We start from the raw sequence: 19,557 nt of genomic DNA, 5'->3' as shown, positions 1-19,557 counted from the left end.
CTAGGCCTGTTGCTGAATTCTCTTCCTCCTTTAGTAGACTCCTAAAATCAACCCAATCTCTTTACTGATGCAGATCTTGCTTCACCCACAACACCTCACCTTATTCTCTCCTAAATGTCACATCTGGTTTCTGTTTTTGCCTTTAAACCAACTCTTTTCACTACTTTTTTTTTTTTTTTTCCACTACTCTGGTGGGATCCAGGAGGGCTTGAATTTTCCTTTCGCTATAGCTCTGTTGTTCTTCAAGATGGATCTAGGCTGTATACTGTGACTTTGAAGATTTAAATCCACCCTGACATCACTTACTTTTCTCGACATCACTATTTTTGGCTCCATCATTGCCATGTCAGTATCATTTATCTTGCCCTCCTATGGTTCTAACGCTCTCATAACTCAATTTCAGTTGTTGCCATCTGAGGGAGGATGATGAGAAAGGACGAATTAGTCTTAGAATAAAGTTGATGCTGTACATGGCCAAAAAAAAAAAAAAAGAAAAGAAACTGGATCCTTGATGAATTTATTGTGATAAAATACATATAACACAAAATTTACCATTTTAACCATTTTAATTGGACAATTTGGTGGCATTCACAATGTGGTACCACCATCATCACTCTCTATTTCCAAAACTTTTTCATCATTTCAAATAGAAACCTCATAATCATTCCACAATAGTTCCCATTCTAACTTCTTTCCAGCCTCTGACAACCTCTAATCTACTTCCTGTCTCTATAAACATGCCTATTCTAGATATTTCCTTTTTTTAATTGATGTATAGTTCATTTTCTAGATATTCTCTATAAGTAGAATCATATAGTATTTGTCTTTTTATATCTGGCTTATTTCACTTAGCATAATGTTTTTAAGGTTCAAGGTTTGTGAGGTATCCATTTATCAATATTATATTCATGATTCAATTCACATTTTGTGTATCTAGTTACAAATTTTATATAGTATTTATTCTCTTTTTTCTTTTTTTTTCTTTTTAAGGCTGCACCTGTGGCATATGGAAGTTCCCAGGCTAGGGGTCAAATTGGAGCTGCAGCCTCTGGCCTACACCACAGCCACAGCAGTACCAGATCTGAGCCACAACTGCAAAGTATGCCACAGTAGATCCTTAACCCACTGAGCGAGGCCAGGGATTGAAAACGCATCCTCATGGACACTATGTAGAGTTCTTAATCCGCTGAGACATAACAGGAACTCCAAATTTTGTACAGCATTTCATTTGAGGCAATGTACATTCATTTGATTTGAATACAGTGGTGTGTGTGAGTGTGTGTGTGTGTGCATTTGTGTGTATGTGCGTGAGATGTGCATACACTTTAGTTCCATGAGGCTTGGGAAACATCCTACAAATAATATAAATTAATATAAATGTATAAGGCTTATTTTTTTTTGCAAAATGATACATAAATTCCTCTATTAAATCATTGGTTTTGGTGTTATGTAGAAATATCTGTAGATCAATTTTAGAATAGAAGTAAAATATTGTGAAAATTACAGTGTAATAAATGTTTATTGGAAAAAAAAAACTGTGGAACTTCATTCTATCAGAATCTCATTTTTTTTTACTGCTTAAAAATAAATATCCCATTTTATATATACGTCACATTTGCTTATCCATTTGTATGTTGAGGTACACAAGATTATTTGTATTGTGAATAATGCTGCAATGAACATTGACACATAAGTATCTGTGTCTGCTTTCCATTCTTTTGATTATATACCTAAGAGTGAAATTGCTGGCTCATATGTTAATTCCATGTCATGTCTACCTTTTTGAGAAATTACCAAATTGTTTTCCAAAATGGCTACACCACTTTACTTTCAAAGCAGCCACATATAATGGTTCCAATTTCTCCACATCCTTGCTAATATGTGTTATTTTCATTTTTAAAAGTATTATTATAGTCATCTTAGTAGGTGTGAAGTATAATCTCATTGCATTCTGGTTTGCATTTCTCTAAGGTCTAATGCTATTAAGAACATTTCCATGTTGGCCATTCATATTTCTTCTTTGGAAAAATGTCTATTCAAGCCATGGCCCATAAGGTGTAGGAGTTCTTTATATATTTGAGATCTTTTATCACAGATACTATTTGCAAATAGTTGTAGGTTATCTTTTTACTTTCTTAACAATGTTCTCTAATGCATGGAAGTTTTAAATTTTGATAAGGTCCAAATTAACTAACTTTTTTGTTGCAGTTCTTGCTTTTGGTATCATATCTAAGAATTTATTACCAAATCCAAGGTTATGAAGATTATTCCTTTGCTTTTTTCTAAGACTTTTATGATTATAACTCTTATGTTTAGGTTGTTGACTTAAGTCAATTTTTGTATATAATGTGAGATCGAGGTCCAGCTTCGTTTCTTTACATGGGAAAATCCAATTTTCCCAGAACCTCTGTTGAAGAGAATATTCTTTTTCCATTGAATGGACTGGTACCCATGTGAAAAACTAACTGGCCATAGACATATGAGTTTACTTCTGGAATCTCAGTTCCATTCTATTAGTCTATGTCTATCGCTACACCATGAATAACTTTTTGAGTGGCTGAATCAACAAACCCTGAAGGTCATTATATTCATTTTATATTGTTGCTATAACAAATTACTACAAACTCTGAGGCTTAAATAAAAACAAGTGTTTTACTTATAGTTCTAGAGGAAGGAGTCCAAAGTGGATTTTACCATGGTAAAACCAAGGTGTCAGCAGGGCTGCATTCCTGTCTTACAACTCTAGAAAAGAACTCATTTCCTTATCTTTTCCTGATTCTAGGGCCACCCACATTCCTTGGTTCATGGCCTTCTTCTGTCTTCAAACCAGTGAAGGTAGGTCAGGTCCTTCTCACACTGAAACACTCTTTTTCTCTGCCACCATGTCTCCTTCTTTAACTGTGACCCTCTTCCACCTCCCTCTTCCACTCCTAAAGACTCTAACGATTACACTGGACTCCCCAAGTAACCCAGGGTAATCTCCCTATATAAGGTCAACTGGTTAGCAACTTTAATCTCCCTTTGCATTATAACATAACATTTCATAGGTTTTGGGAAGTAGTACATGGACACTTTTGGGAAGCCATTATACTGCCTTCCACAGCCATTCTAGCTCTGGACTTGCAGTCATTTGGTACAACAAATTTCCCTCTAGTTAAAGCCTACAAAATTTGAGGCTGGGCCTGATCTATTCACTATATCACCACTCATAACAGTACCAGGAATATAGTTTTTGATTAATAAATACTATTGAAATACATATCTATTAATAATCTTAGTATCCAGATAGTTGCAGCCAGAGATTTTCAAACCCCATCTCTCAAAATCCCAAAGTCCCAGTGCTGTGCTATAAGGACAATTTGAGGTAGGAGGGAAAACTGCTGAGGAAGAGGCTGAATTGGGCCCCAACTCCTAGCCTAGCTTTAAGCAAAGCAGTTTGCCTTTATCTATTTCATATTTTGCAACCCTGTGTAAAAACTTTATTCATAAGAAGGGATTCTATCACTTTGCTGTATAGTAGAAATTAATCCACCATAACACACCAGTAAATCAACTATACCTTAATAAAATAAACTTAAAATTATATATAATTATATTATTTATATATTTATATATTTATAAATATTTATATATATTTATATTTATAATATATTTTAATATATAATATATAATTTACACACATATATAAAATAAAAAAGGATTTTACTGCTACAGGAGGTGTAAAAAGCACTAGGATTAGGTCATTGACACCATAATACATTTCAAAATGTTTGCTTCATGAAGATGTTGATTTTATAACATAAACTGAACCAGCTGTCTAGGTGAGTTACCCTTGTAATGAGAAGGATGTGCTTCATATGGTGCCCAGCTGAAACTGGGCTGAGTAGAACTGGAGCATGAGACAGTCTCTTTAGAACTCAGCATTCATTCTAAATATAATTTCCTGTTCAGTCCCCCCAAATATTTTCTTCCAATTAAGCTATTCCCTTGGCACTTTAAGTTTCACAGAGCTCCCTGGAATTCAGATGGAAATGAAGAACCGCCTTTCCCTAGTTACTGAGAGACAACAACACTGAGCATTATCAAGTGCTTACTCTGTGCCATGCACTGTGCTAAGCAATTTACACATACTAGCCCCCTCATGCGTATGTAATCTTTGCCATAATCTTGCAAATTATACCTTTTATGTCCATTTACTAATAAGAAAGCTGAGACTAATAAATATTAAATATTCTGCCTAAGGCCACAAAACTTAAGAGCTCTTTTATTATTCCCCCCAACATAGGTCTCTAAGACACCAATAAGTGAACATTTATCTTGCTGTCCCTCTTATTTACATAATGTTCAGTAACATTCACAGAGATTTCAGATTTACAGTTATATTTAAGTGAAAAATAAGCTTTATAGAGTGTAATATCTTTGTAAAGACCAGACCTTCACTAAATATATAATTTCTGGTTTAGAATAATCAGTTAATTTATTTGTTAAACTCTCTACAAAAAAAAAATCTAATATTTTTCCTGTGTAAAACATAATAAGTAGTTGACCAGAGGCACTTTAAAAGAGATTAACAGCATACTCTGAGGGCAGTCAAACCTGAGTTTGGGCTTGAACATCAGCTGTGTGACCTTGGAAATTCTTAACTCTACTAAACTGACATGTTAAATGGGGGTGAGAATAGTGGTACTGAGAGGAATAAATAAGGAAATGTTAATTGGAAGTGTTTATGTCATACAGTAAATGCTCAGTTGATTGGCTATTTATATAATTAAGACATTTATAAAGCTTTTGAATATGAATTTTAAATATCAATTCTCATTGTACAGTAGTAGTAATAATTAGTAGCAATGATAATAAATTGGTAAAAAAAAGAAAAACAATAATAGCTATTCTCTTTCCTGATCATACACTTCATTTTTATAAACACTCTCCTGTGCAACACATTTCCCTCTAGCTTTCACTCAATTTTTGTGCTCTCCATGGGAACAAAAATCTTTAAAATCCTGTTTATACTCACTGCCCATACTTCCTCTCCTCCTATTCTCTCTTGAAGTCACACTAATGAGGTTTCTTCCCAACATCTCTTTGAAAAAAAAACCACTCTGCCAAGATCACCATTGACCTCCTGATTATCAAAATCCAATGCTCATCTTACCTGTCCTTAACAGCTGACCATTTTTTTCTTTTTTTTTTTTTTGTCTTTTTGCTATTTCTTGGGCCGCTTCCGCGGCATATGGAGGTTCCCAGGCTATGGGTCCAATCGGAGCTGTAGCCACTGGCCCACGCCAGAGCCACAGCAACGTGGGATCCAAGCCGCGTCTGCAACCTACACCGCAGCTCACGGCAACGCCGGATCCTTAACCCACTGAGCAAGGGCAGGGACTGAACCTGCAACCTCATGGTTCCTAGTCGGATTCGTTAACCACTGCGCCACGACGGGAACTCCTTTTTTTCCTTTTTGAATTGTTTTCTTCTCTTGGCAACCATGACAGCACTCTCTTGGTTTTCATTCTACTCTCTCAGTTCTCTCAGGTCTCCTTTTCAATTTTCTGTACTGGTCCCAACTCATCTTCCAGAACTGTAAAGGCACCCTGGGCCTCCGATCTCTCTGTCCTTTAGTTAAACCCCCTCTCTAGCGATCTTATTCAGTTCCATGCTTTAAAGACTAAAAGCTCTCAAATATATAGCTCTAGCTCCAACCTCTCCATTGAATTCCAGATTTGTGTATCCAATTGCTCACTGGACATCTCCACTTGGTTGCCTAGGAGAAATGTCATAAAAAACATTTCCCAACCAGAACTCCAGTTTTCCTATTTCTACTCCCTGCCTCAACTCTTCCTTAACTTTATAAGAACTCCATTTTTTCCAACTTCTCAGGTCAAAAACTTCTTTGACACCCTCTCACACTACTCTCAGCCATATCTAATCCATAAGTAATTCTGATTAGCTCAGCTGAAGCCAGATAGATTAATTTCCTATCTGGCTTCAGTTGAGTAACTTACCCTACAATCTAATGAGCAACCAGGGTATTCCTTATTTCAAAATTTATACGAGATAGTGTCACTCCTTTGCTTAAAAATCCTATAAGGGCTTTCCATCTCATTCAGAATAAAGCCCAAAGCACTTACTTGGTCTACAAGGCTCTTAATAATGTTGCCCCTATGTCTCTTACTTCACTTTCCCATATTTTTCTTCTAGCTTACTCCATTCTAATCAGACAAAATTCTGTAGTGTTCCTTGAGTACTTTAAGACTTAGCCCTAGGGGCTTTTCTCTCTGCTTGAAACATTCTTCCAACTAATTTTTATATACCTTGCTCCCTCACTTTATTCAAGTGTCTGTTCAAATGCTACCCTATCAGAGAAACTGTGAAATAGTCATCCCATCTTCATCACTCTCTATTCCTTAACTTGCCCCATTTTTCTTTATATCAGTCATCACTATCTGGAATGTTAATTTTTTATTATCTGTTTTCATCACAGTAATGTAAATTTCATAAGCCAGTGGACTTTGTCTTCCTTACTGTTATAGCCTAAATGCATAGAACAATACATGACATATACCAGAAGCATTCATCAATATTTGTTGAATTAATAAATAACTGGTTAATCCTCAACTATGAAACCACTATTTTAGTATATCATTACAATCACTCGGGATTAAGCTCTTGGGCATTGGTGTCAGAATGGCAAGAGTCTGGGGAGACGGGATTAAGATGGCGGAATAGAAGGACTGGAGCTCAACTTCTCTCCTAAAAACAAAAAAATTCATAACTAAAGACTGAGCACACTTCACCAAAATGGACCAGAAACCTTAAAAAAGATACCATACTCCAGAAGAAAAAGAGGAGGCCACATAAAGAGGTAGGAGGGGCGATTTCACGATATAAACAACCTCCTGGGTGGGAAGCTCCACAGACTGGAAACTAACTGGTTCTCAGAGATTCACCTACAGGAGTGAGAGTTCTGAGCCACACATCAAACTCTCACGAGTGGGGATCTGGCACAGGGAGAAAGAGCCACGGAGCATCTGGCATTGAAGGCCAGTGGGGCTTGTGCGCAGGAGCTCCGTGGGACTGGGGAAAATGGAGACCCCATTCTTAAAAGGCACACACAGACTTTCACGTGCACTGAGTCCCAGGGCAAAGCAAAGCATCCATAGGTATCTGGGTCAAACCTGACTGCAGTTCTTGGAGGACATCCTGGGAAAATAGGGGTGAATGTGGCTTGTTGTGAGGGAAGGACATTGAAAGCAAAGCTCTGGGGAATATTCAGCAGCCATGCCTTTCTCTGGAGGGGAGCATTTTGGGAAAATCTAGCCCCACCCGTCAATCAGCTGCTGAGAAGCCCCAGGGCAAACAACAATCCAGGTGGGATCACAGTCTCACCCCTCAGTTAACAGGCTACCTAAAGACCCCTCAGGCACGCAGCTGCCTCTAATCCCATCCAGAGACTAAGCCCCACCCACCAGAGGGATTAGAATCAGCTCCACCTACCAGTGGACAGGCATCAGCCCCTCCCATCAGGAAGGCTAAAAAAAGCCTTCATACTGACTTCAGCCACAGGGGGGCAGATATCAGAAGTAAGAGAGGCTACAACTCTATTCTCTGTAAGAAGGTCACCACACCAAAAACCTATAATGATGAAGAGACAGAGAACTATAACTCAGAGGAGGGAGAAAGGAAGAACCCCAGAAAAACATCTAAGCCATGAGGAGATTCTCAGACTCCAGGAAAAAGACTTTAGACTGTTGATGCTGAAGAAGATGCAAGACATTGGAAATAAACTGGAGGCAAAGATGGATAACTTACAGGAAACACTGACCAAAGAGATACAAGGTATAAAACTTAAACAAGAAGAGATGCAACACACAATAACTGAAATAAAAAATTCACTAGAAGCAGCTAACAGCAGAATACAGGAGGCAGAAGAATGAATAAGCGAGGTGGAGGACAGATTAGGGGAAATCACGGATTCGGAAGAGAAAAGAGAAAAAAGACTGAAAACAAATGAAGAGAGTCTCAGAGAACTCTGGGACAATGCTAAAGGCACCAACATCCGTATTATAGGGGTGCCAGAAGGAGAAGAGAGAGAGAGAAGGAGACAGAAAAAATATTCCAATAGATGACAGCCAGAAACTTCCCTAACATGGGAAAGGAACCACTCACTCAAATCCAGAAAGCACAACGAGTACCATATAAAATAAACCCAAGGAGAAATACACCAAGACACATATTAATCAAAGTGACCAAAATTAAAGACAAAGAGAAAATATGGAAAGCAGCTAGGGAAAAGAAACAAACAACATACAAGGGAACTCCGATAAGGCTATCAGCAGATTTTTCAGCAGGAACTCTGCAGGCCAGAAGGGGGTGGCATGATATACTCAACGTGATGAAAGGAAAAAACCTCCAACCAAGATTACTCTACCCAGCAAGGCTCTCATTCAGATTTGAAGGAGAAATCAAAACCTTCACAGATAAGCAAAAGCTGAGAGAATTCAGCAACACTAAACCAGCCTTACAACAAATACTGAAGGAACATCTATAGGCAGAAAAGAACAAGAGAAGAAGGGAAGAAAAAAGAGCAACAAAAACAAATCCAAAGCAATTAATAAAATGGCAATAAGAACATACATATCAATAGTTACCTTAAATGTTCATGGACTAAACGCCCCAACCAAAAGACATAGACTGGCTGAATGGATACAAAAACAAGACCCATATATATGCTGTCTTCAAGAGACCCACTTCACTCCTAGGGACACATACAAATTGGAAGTGAGAGGATGGAAGAAAATATTCCATGCAAACGGGAACCAAAGAAAGCTGGAGTAGCAATACTCATATCAGACAAAATAGACTTTAAAATGAAGAATATTTTCAGGGACAAAGAAGGACATTACCTAATGATCAAGGGATCAATCCAAGAAGAAGATATAACAATTTTAAATATCTACACACCCAACATAGGTTCACCACAATATATAAGGCTACTGCTAACAACCATAAAAGGACAAATTGACAACAACACAAACACAGCGGGGGACTTTAACACCCCACTTACAGCAATAGACAGTTCAACCAGACAAAATCAATAAGGAAACACAGGCCCTGAATGACACACTAAACCAGATGGACTTAGTAGATGTTTATAGGACATTCCACCCAAAAGCAACAGAATACACATTCTTCTCAAGTGCACATGGAACATTCTCTAGGATTGATCACATCCTGTGTTCCAAGTCCAACCTCGGTAACTTTAAGAAAATTGAAATCATATCAAGCATCTTTTCCGACCACAATGCTATACGACTGGAAATCGACAACAAAAAAACTGCAAAAAACACAAACACGTGGAGACTCAACAACATGCTACTAAACAACCAATGGATCACTGAAGAAATCAAAGAGGAAATTAAAAAATACCTGGCAGCAAATGACAACGAAGATACGACACTCCAAAACCTATGGGATGCAGCAAAAGCCATTCTAAGAGGAAAGCAAAACAAGCCCACCTCAGGAAACAAGAAAAAGCTCAAATAAACAAGCTAACTGTACATCTAAAGCAGCTCAAGAGAGAAGAACAGACAAGACCTAAAGTTAGTAGAAGGAAAGAAATCATAAAGATCAGAGCAGAAATCAACAAAAGAGAAATGAAGAAAACCATAGAAAAGATCAATGAAACGAAAAGCTGCTTCTTTGAAAAGATCAACAAAACTGATAAACCCCTAGCCAGACTTATCAAGCAAAAGAGAGAGAGGACTCAAATCAATCAAATTAGAAATGGAAAAGGAGAAGTAACAACGGACACCACAGAAATACAAAGGATCATAAGAGACTACTCTACGCAACTATACGCCAATAAAATGGAAAACCTAGAAGAAATGGACAAATTCTTAGAAAAGCCCAATCTTCCAAGACTAAGCCAAGATGAAATAGAAAAGATGAATGGACCCATCACAAGAACTGAAATTGAAACTGTGATTAAAAAACTTCCAACAAACAAAAGTCCAGGACCAGATGGCTTCACAGGTGAATTCTATCAAACATTTAGAGAAGAACTAACACCTTTCCTTCTGAAACTATTCCAAAAAATCGTGGAGGAAGGGATACTCCCAAACTCAGTCTATGAGGCCACCATCACCCTGATACCAAAACCAGACAAAGATACCACAAAAAAAGAAAACTACAGGCCAATTTCACTGATGAACATCGATGCAAAAATCCTCAACAAAACACTAGGAAATCGAATCCAACAATACATTAAAAGGATTGTACATCATGATCAAGTGGGATTTATCCCAGGGATGCAAGGGTTCTTCAATATCCACAAATCCATCAGTGTGATACACCACATTAACAAACTGAAGAATAAAAACCATATGATCCTCTCAATAGATGTGGAAAAAGCCTTTGACAAAATCCAACACCCATTTCTTATAAAAAAATGGGTATAATGGGAACCTACCTCAACATGATAAAGGCCATGTATGAAAAACCCACAGCGAACAACATCATTCTCAATGGTGAAAAGCTGAAAGACTTCCCGCTGAGATCAGGAACAAGACAAGGATGTCCGCTCTTGCCGCTACTCTTCAACATAATTTTGGAAGTCCTAGCCACAGCAATCAGAGATGTAAAAGAAATAAAAGGAATCCAAATTAGAAAGGAAGAAGTAAAACTATCACTATTTGCAGATGACATGATACTATACCTAGACAATCCTAAAGACTCTACCAGAAAACTGTTAGAGCACATCCACGAATTTGGCAAAGTTGCAGGATACAAAATCAATACACAGAAATTGATAGCAATGAAAAAGCAGAAAAGGAAATTAGGGAAGCAATCCCGTTTACCATTGCATCCAAAAGAATAAAATACCTAGGAGTAAACCTACCTAAAGAGACAAAAGACCTGTACTCTGAAAACTATAAGTCACTGATGAAAGAAATCAAAGATGACACAAATAGATGGAAAGATATACCATGCTCTTGGATTCGAAGAGTTAGTATTATCAAAATGACTATACTACCCAAGGCAATCTATGGATTCAATGCAATCCCTATCAAATTACCAAGGACATTTTTCACAGAACTTGAACAAAATATTTTAAAGTGTGTTTGGAAGTACAAAAGACCCAGAATAGCCAAAGACCTCCTGAAAAAGAAAAATGGAGCTGGAGGAATCAGGCTCCCTCACTTCAGACTGTACTACACAGCAACAATCATCAAAACTGCATGGTACTGGCACAAAGACAGACATATAGATCATTGGAACAGGATAGAAAGCCCAGAATTAAACCCATGTACTTACAGCCAACTAATCTATGACAAAGGAGGCAAGGCTATACAATGGAGAAAGGACAGCTTGTTCAATAAGTGGTGCTGGGAAAACTGGACAGCCACACGGAAAAGAATGGAATTAGATCACTCCCTAACACCATACACAAAAATAAACTCCAAATGGATTCAAGACCTAGATATAAGACCAGACACTATCAAACTCCTAGAGGAAAACAGGCCAAACACTCTCGGTCATAAACGACAGCAACATCTTCTCAGATCCACCTCTTATTAGAGTATTGACAATAAAAACAAAAATAAACAAACGGGACCTACTCAAACTTCAAAGTTTCTGCACAGCAAAGGAAACCCTAAACAACACAACAAGACAACCCACAGAATGGGAGAAAATCTTTGCAAGTGAGTCGACTGACAAGGGATTAATCTCCAAAATTTATAAACAACTTCTGCAACTCCATACCAAAAAAACAAGCAACCCCATCCAAAAATGGGCAGAAGGTCTAAACAGACAGTTCTCCAAAGAAGACATACACATGGCCAAAAAACACATGAAAAGATGTTCAGCCTCACTCATTATTAGAGAAATGCAAATCAAAACCACTCTGAGGTACCACCTCACACCAGCCAGAATGGCCATCATCCAAAAGTCTACAAACAAGAAGTGCTGGAGAGGGGGTGGAGAAAAAGGAACCCTAGTACACTGTTGGTGGGATTGTAAATTGGTGCAACCACTGTGGAAAGCAGTACGGAGATTCCTCAGAAAACTAAACATAGAACTACTATTTGATCCAGCAGTCCCACTCCTGGGCATCTATCCAGAGAAAACCAGGACTCACAAAGACACATGTACTCCGATGTTCACTGCAGCACTATTTACAATAGCCAAGACATGGAAACAACCTAAGTGTCCATCGACAGAGTGGATCCAGAAGATGTGGCACATATACACAATGGAATATTACTCAGCCACTAAAAAGAACGAAATACCAGCATTTTTTGCAACATGGATGGACCTAGAAATTATCATGCTAAGTGAAGTCAGCCATACAATGAGACACCAACATCAAATGCTTTCACTGACACGTGGAATCTGAAGAAAGGACAGACAGAACTTCTTTGCAGAACATATGCTGACTCACAGACATTGTGATCTCCGGAGGAGACAGTTTGGGGGGGTGGGGGGATGTGCCTGGGCTGTGGGATGGAAATCCTGTGAAATTAGATTGTTATGATCATTATACAACTACAGATGTGATAAATTCATTTGAGTAATAAAAAAAATAGATACATAAAAAAAAAAGAATGGCATGAGTCTGATGCTAACTCTTCTACTAGGTATATCAAGTTGGACAAGGTATTGTGCCTCCCTAAACCTCAGTTTCCTAATCTGTATAATAGGAAATAATATCTACTTCATGGTATTATTGTGAAGATTAAAGGGACAGTGTATGAAGAGCTTTACATAATGCCTAAACATTGCATAGCATTAATATAGATAAGAAAACCAAGAATCAGAAAGGTTAAAAACCCAAAGGAAAACAGAGAGGTTTTAAAAGTAGGAGGGTAGGCTAGGATATGGAACCTAGAGCTCTAATGCTGGATGATTTGCTCATCTGTGTTTTAGGGATGGTTTTTGAAACTAACTCTAGACAAGCAGCTTTCTTTTTTTTTGTTTTTGGTTTTGTTTTTTAGGGCCGCATTTGCAACATATGGAAGTCCCCAGGCTAGGGCTTGGTGGAATCACAGCTACAGATGCTGGCCTACACCACAGCACAGCAAGGTAGGATCCCACCCGAGTCTGCTACCTACACCACAGTTCATGGCAACACTAAGTGAGGCCAGGATCAAACTCACATTCTCATGGATACTAGTCAGATTTGTTTCTGCTGAGGCAAGATGTTCCCACAAGAAGCTTTCTTCCCTCCATTTGTTCCTGTATTTAAAAAGCAAAATGAAGCTTTTGTTTTTGAGTTTCATGGGGTCCTGTTGATGTGTCCTATTTTCTCGAATGAGTACCATCAACTTGCTAGTTTCATTTATTCACACAACAGACATATGACTAGGAATTTGTAGTCTACTTGGGAACATAAGCCACGTATTTTGATGACAAGAAAATCAGGTGAATTAAGAAAATGCTAAGGAAATTCAGGGGCAAGAAATATACCTTCACGGCTTTGCAGGTGAGAACACTTTCCTATTCCTTCCCTCACTCCCAATCCATGTAGAAGTTTCTTTGTAAAGCCCTTGCTATGGAAACACAAATACATGAGAATGACTGACTCACATACTTTTCTCATAAGTGTTAAGGATTCTTATTTAAGTTCCTAACATCAATTTTTCAAAACAAAAAAATGCATAGATAATCTTTAAGGGAGTAAACCAGGGCACTTACTATTCACCTCATATGGTTTGCACTCTTAAGTGGTGCCTCTGGGTACACTATGAAAAGAGCTTTAATTAAGAGCAAACACACTCGGGTTTTGCTTATCTTGGGTCCAATAATCAGACTAAAGAGTTCATGAAGGAGGAAGAAAGCAGATTTTTTTTCCCTGAAACTTTTTGTCTACTTATGCAGTTACTAAAAACAAAACAAAACAAAACAACCACATACTGTATAAGATTATTTACAACCTCTGGAGAGAATGAACATGCAGCATTAGTATGTATGGAAACTGTCGTGTTAAAAGAAACACACTTGCAGTGGGCCTGTAACTATAGAATTGTGAGGTTGAATTTCAGGGTTTATTGGGGTAAGAGAGTGATTCATAGGGATGTTTATGGTTTAGCATTTTCTATTCAACATGGGAATTCAGAGATTATCCTAGGATAAATGAAGGGGAAAGCTATATGTCTCAACTTTATTTTTAATGAGGGTGAATTTACAGGGATGTCAAGAATTGGAGAGTCCATTCCACTTGCCAAATCTCTGTTTCATATATGCACTTTTTTCTTTTGCTATCCTATTCCCTTCAAAAAAGGTGTTGCCAAGAATCATTTCTGTCATGGTGTTTAGTGCCAGCACTGTCCAAATAAGAAGCTGTTCAATGTTAAGAAAGAACCAGCTTCTGAGGCACATATGCTATGTTAGTGTTGGAAACATTCCTATGTGGAAGCCTCTATGCTTCACACGGAATAAAACTGTATATTTACCACTACTTAAATCAAAGATCTTCTCCTTCTATTTATGGTAACTACATTGTGTTTTATTTAGCTACAAATATTTTAACTGCAAATATTTTTTAAAATAAATTAATAATAAGGAGAGTTGTGACAATAAGACAAAATTCTTGCCACTACTGCTTTCACTTGAAGTCCTGGCATTCTTGCTTATAATCCTATCTCCCAAAGCAAAAGCTCTAGGCAAACCTCTCTAAGCCTCAGAATTCACAGTGGAAAATTAGAAATTATAAATATCAACCATATACACCCCAAAATGTTGCCAAGATTAAAAGCCATAACTTTCATATATCATTTAACACATACACAATAAATTGCTAGTTGGAAACATAAACAATAAATGCTAGCTGGAAGGTAAGTAGAGTGCAGATGTTTGTAGGCAAATATACCTAACTTCCATCCTGCTCTACCACTTATAAACTTTCTTTGACCAACTTAATTCCTCTGAGCTTCAGTTTCTTTCTCTTTAAAATGGGATGATACATTACCTATCTCTTAGATGTGTGATAATTGTGATAATACATCTAAAGTGCTTACCACAGTGCCTGAGACATTGTAAATGTTCTCTATATTAGCCATTGTAATTAACTCATTACTTAATGAATTCTTGTATAAACAATATATTTTAGCATACTTTCAGGAAAATCTTCTGTGAAATAAGTGCATTTATTTTCCAATAATTTGGGGATTAACATGAGACCCTCTATGTATAAGTAGAGAAATACAGAACCCTAAAATACAGCAAATTATAGAGCATCTCTGAACTGATTAGATCACTTTGAGATCTCTGAGTCTGGGTCTATCCATCCTGGCATGGATGTATACAGGGATTCCTGGCCTAAGTCTAACTAAGAATCACATAAACATTTAGCTGTGTCTACTCCTGAGACAGGCTAGTCATCCAAAGGAGAAGTAGCTCTTATCTGGCCCTCTTTGAGGTCACAGCCTCAGCTAGGCCAAGTTCTTGAATCAGTTCCTTTGGCTTCTTGCTCAATAGCTCTCTGGAACCCAACTTTATGAACTCATGTCTCCTTCAGCTGGAGCTATGCTTTTGATCTCTAGTTCTTCCGGAATCCAGAATCATTTTATCTTGCAGACATGTTTGTTTTCTCATTTCCAGTTAACTACGAACAAAAAACTATAAACACACAAAATTCATCTTCAATGCAAGTACACAAAAACACCCACCAAAGAGGCTTGATGTATGTAGTCAACGTAGCTGGATTGCCACCAAAAATGCAGTTAGAATCACAAAACTCCCAGCACCAAAAGAGTTTTATGGTTAATCCTACATTTATTGAAGGATATGACATTCTGAAATGAAAAAAATATGCTTTGTGAATAGACTGCCACACAGAAATCAATTCATAAATATTTAAATTTTTAAGAAGGCACTTAATTTACTCATTCACTTTTTCAACAAATGTGTGGAAAAGTAAGAATAATGGCTAACATCGATTGAGCATTTGCTATGTGTCAGATACTGTTTTAAGCACTGAAAAATGATAAATAACATAATAGGAAGTGGATAATTCTAAGATCTCTGCCCTACTAAGTAAACTGAGGCACAAAGGGGATAAATTACTTTCCCCAAGTTACATGGCTAGTAAGCAGTAAAACCAGGTATGGTACTCAACATGTGCAAGGCACTTTGCCAGAGGCTGAGGATACAAAAGTAATAATATCTAATCTTTTCCTTCACCACAATTAAAAAGTCATGCAAAAAAGTAAGCAAAATAATTTCAAATAAGCGCCCTAAAAGAAATAGAAAATGGGGGGAAGTACTTTCAGCGAGGAAGTTGTTATGGGCTGTGTCCCCCCGGAAAAAAATTGTATGTTGTCATTTTAACCCCCAGTACTTTTACATGTGACTGTATTTGCAGCTAGGGACTTTGAAGAGGCCACTAAGGTAAAATTAGGTCATATGAGTGGAGCCCTAATCTCATTTGACTGATGCCCTTACAAGAAGAGAGATCTAGGGACACAGTCAGACAAAGAGAGAAGAGGATATGAAGATGCCTGAAGAACACAGTCATCTGTAAGCCAAGGAAAGAAGACTCCAAAGGAAACCTGCCTAGCCAATCCCTTGATCTCAGACTTCTAGCTTCCAGAACTCTAAGAAAATAAATTTCTGTTGTTTCAGGCACCCCATCTGGGAAATTTTGTTATAGCAGCCCTAGAAAATTAATACAATGATCAAGGGAAGACTCTCTCTGAAGTAAGTCAGGACTTGCAGAATAAAAAAATAAAATAAAATAAAATAGAAGAGAGTTCCAGACAGAGGAAAAAGAGCAGAAGCCTTGAGATGAGAATTAAAAGCTGGTCATTCTTCTGGTTTCAGGAGTGAGTCATCGTAGCTCCTTCACTGAGTGATTACTCACAAAACATTTTACAATTTGGAAGTATTTTACAATATTATTCTCCACCAATTACCATAACAACTGTAAGAGGCAGATATTAATAGCTTCCTTTTACAGACAGAAACTACAGCACTGGAGATGTTAGGTGACTAATCAAAGGTCACATAGAAAAACACCAGAGCCAGAACTTGCACCTAGTTTCTCTGATGTGAAAGCCAACATTCTTTCCACTATACCAAAGTTTCATCCTAAACAAGAACATACCAATTTTGTAAAAAGTATCCAGGAATTATAGGCCAGATATGCCCAGGGAAGTAGATTCTGAGTTGAGAAACAATAAACAGGGTACAGAGTTCTTCTGGTAGAGCGTTTTTCTTTATCTCCCCATGTGTTTCACATCCCTACCCCCACCCCCTCCTCCTCCTATCCTCAATAATGATGGTGTTGTATTATGGGTTTTGTTGGTTTTTAAAATTTGTTTTCATGAATAAGATATTTCAATTGCTTTAATTCCTCCTTTATTTTGACTGGGTAGACCCATGAATTCTCTTTCAAATGGCTTTGGGTTTAACTACAGCCTTTGCAAAATGGAACCTCAACAACTACCTACAGTGCTTGCCAGCAGGACCTAGGGAAGTAGTACAGGCAAGGGAGATTTCCATATAACACATGTGTTCTAAGTACAAAATTACAATAATTAGAGATGGCAATGACTGAGCAGTCTATCTCCAGGAAGGTCAATGAAAGATTATGAAAATGTTTAGTCTAGGCCTGGTCCCATTCTCTTAATACCACATAAAGTGAACAAACCATACATGCTTTCTCTATCAGACTATTGTATGATCTAATCAAACGTAGTTTTAGCATATTTATGCAATCTCATGACCCATAACTCTATCATATTTCACAACCAGTTCTTCCCACTGAAGTTTTTGGGAATCTGAAAGTACAAACAATACACACTGGTGATCTATTAAAAGTTATTCAAAAGATGTTTTGAGGGTCTATTATGGATAAGGCCCTCTATTAGCATTGTGAAGGTTATAAAAATAGTTGAGAATAAGGCTAGTCCTCAGAGTAAATGTAAAATTCTAATAGAAGAATGTTATCCTTGTCTTATAATTCAAGACAGAATTTGCAAATTTTGGAGAAATGGTTGAGAAGGAAAGGGAATTCACATCTAAATGTGAGCATTAAGGAGTCGTTCATAGAAAAGCAAGTACTTATACTGAGTCTTGAAAGGTGGTTAATATTTCAACTGGTATAAATGATAAAGGACCAACTTTCAGATGAAGGGAAAAAACACATGAGCAAAAGTAAGAAAAAGTGAAGCATTTTCAGGGGATAATTTAATGAGAGTTTGCATGTCAGGCTGAGAAGCACTGGCTCTATTTTGTAACCAATACAGAGCCAGCAGAGGTGTATAAATAAGAGAAAGTCTAATAGGGAATGCCTACCATATACCAAGCACCAAGTTTGGCCTATATCATATGAATGTATACTTTAATCACCACAATCCAAACATTCAGAACACTCTAAGATGAGGAAACTGAGGCTCAGAAAGGTTAAACAGAATCAGCAATAGGAATGGCATCATCAGAACTATGCTCCAGAAGAAAAGTTTCTCAACAAGTAGGAAGAACTCTAATTATCAGAAACAAGGAGGTGAGGAAAAATTGATTTAGGATCAGGATAATGTGCTGGATTTGAAGTGAGTAAAACACAGCTAAGTGGAGATTTGCAAATAGCAATTTTTAAGGTAAGGATGGAATTTATTTGACACATCAGAGATAGATGTGGATTTGAAAGTCATACCAACAAAGATAACAGTTTAAGTCTTGGGACACACAGGAGTGCAAAAGAGCAAATTAAGATAAGACAGCGGAAGACATAACCTTGGGAAACATCACTATCTGGAAGAGAAGAGGGAGAAGGCAGGTTAGTAAAGCAGAGAAAAAATGGAAAAGTGGAAGAAAGATTAAGGGGGAGATTAGAAAAGCTCAAATTCTCATTTATACAATAATTGCAAATCTATCAACAAAGTTGAAGATGAAGGAAGATAAGAGTGGAATAAGAAAGAAAAAGTACAAAAGATTTGGAAAGGTTGTTACAGGGAATGCAATAGAGAATCACTCTGACAGGAATGAAATTATTGTCAAAAGAAGCAATGAGGTCCAGCTAATCCTAAGGCAAGGATTTGTGATGGGGTCAGAAAGAGGGATCTAGAACTATGTCTAGATACTTACATTGCAACAGAACAAAGGGTGGAAAAAAAAATGTCTACATGTAAGTGTAACTTGGCCCCCATGCTGTACAGTGGGAAAAAAAAATTTAAATGAGGAGTTCCCGTCGTGGCGCAGTGGTTAACGAAACCGACTAGGAACCATGAGGTTGCGGGTTCGATCCCTGCCCTTGCCCAGTGGGTTAATGATCCGGCGTTGCCATGAGCTGTGGTGTAGGTCGCAGATGCGGCTCGGATCCCGCGTTGCTGTGGCTCTGGCGCAGGCTGGTGGCTGCAGCTCTGATTGGACCCCTAGCCTGGGAACTTCCACATGCCTTGGGAGCGGCCCAAGAAATAGCAAAAAGACAAAAAAAAAAAAAAAAAAATTAAATGACAAAAAAAAAAAAAAGAAAGAAGGATCTTGTGACTTTCTCTAGGAACACTGACAGCCTATGAACATAACAAAACAGATACTTAAAGTGAAAGAATAAAGGTT

The sequence above is a fragment of the Phacochoerus africanus genome, chromosome 8 (assembly GCF_016906955.1).
Source record: "Phacochoerus africanus isolate WHEZ1 chromosome 8, ROS_Pafr_v1, whole genome shotgun sequence".
Taxonomy (NCBI): domain Eukaryota; kingdom Metazoa; phylum Chordata; class Mammalia; order Artiodactyla; family Suidae; genus Phacochoerus; species Phacochoerus africanus.
This window is presented reverse-complemented; position numbering follows the sequence as displayed.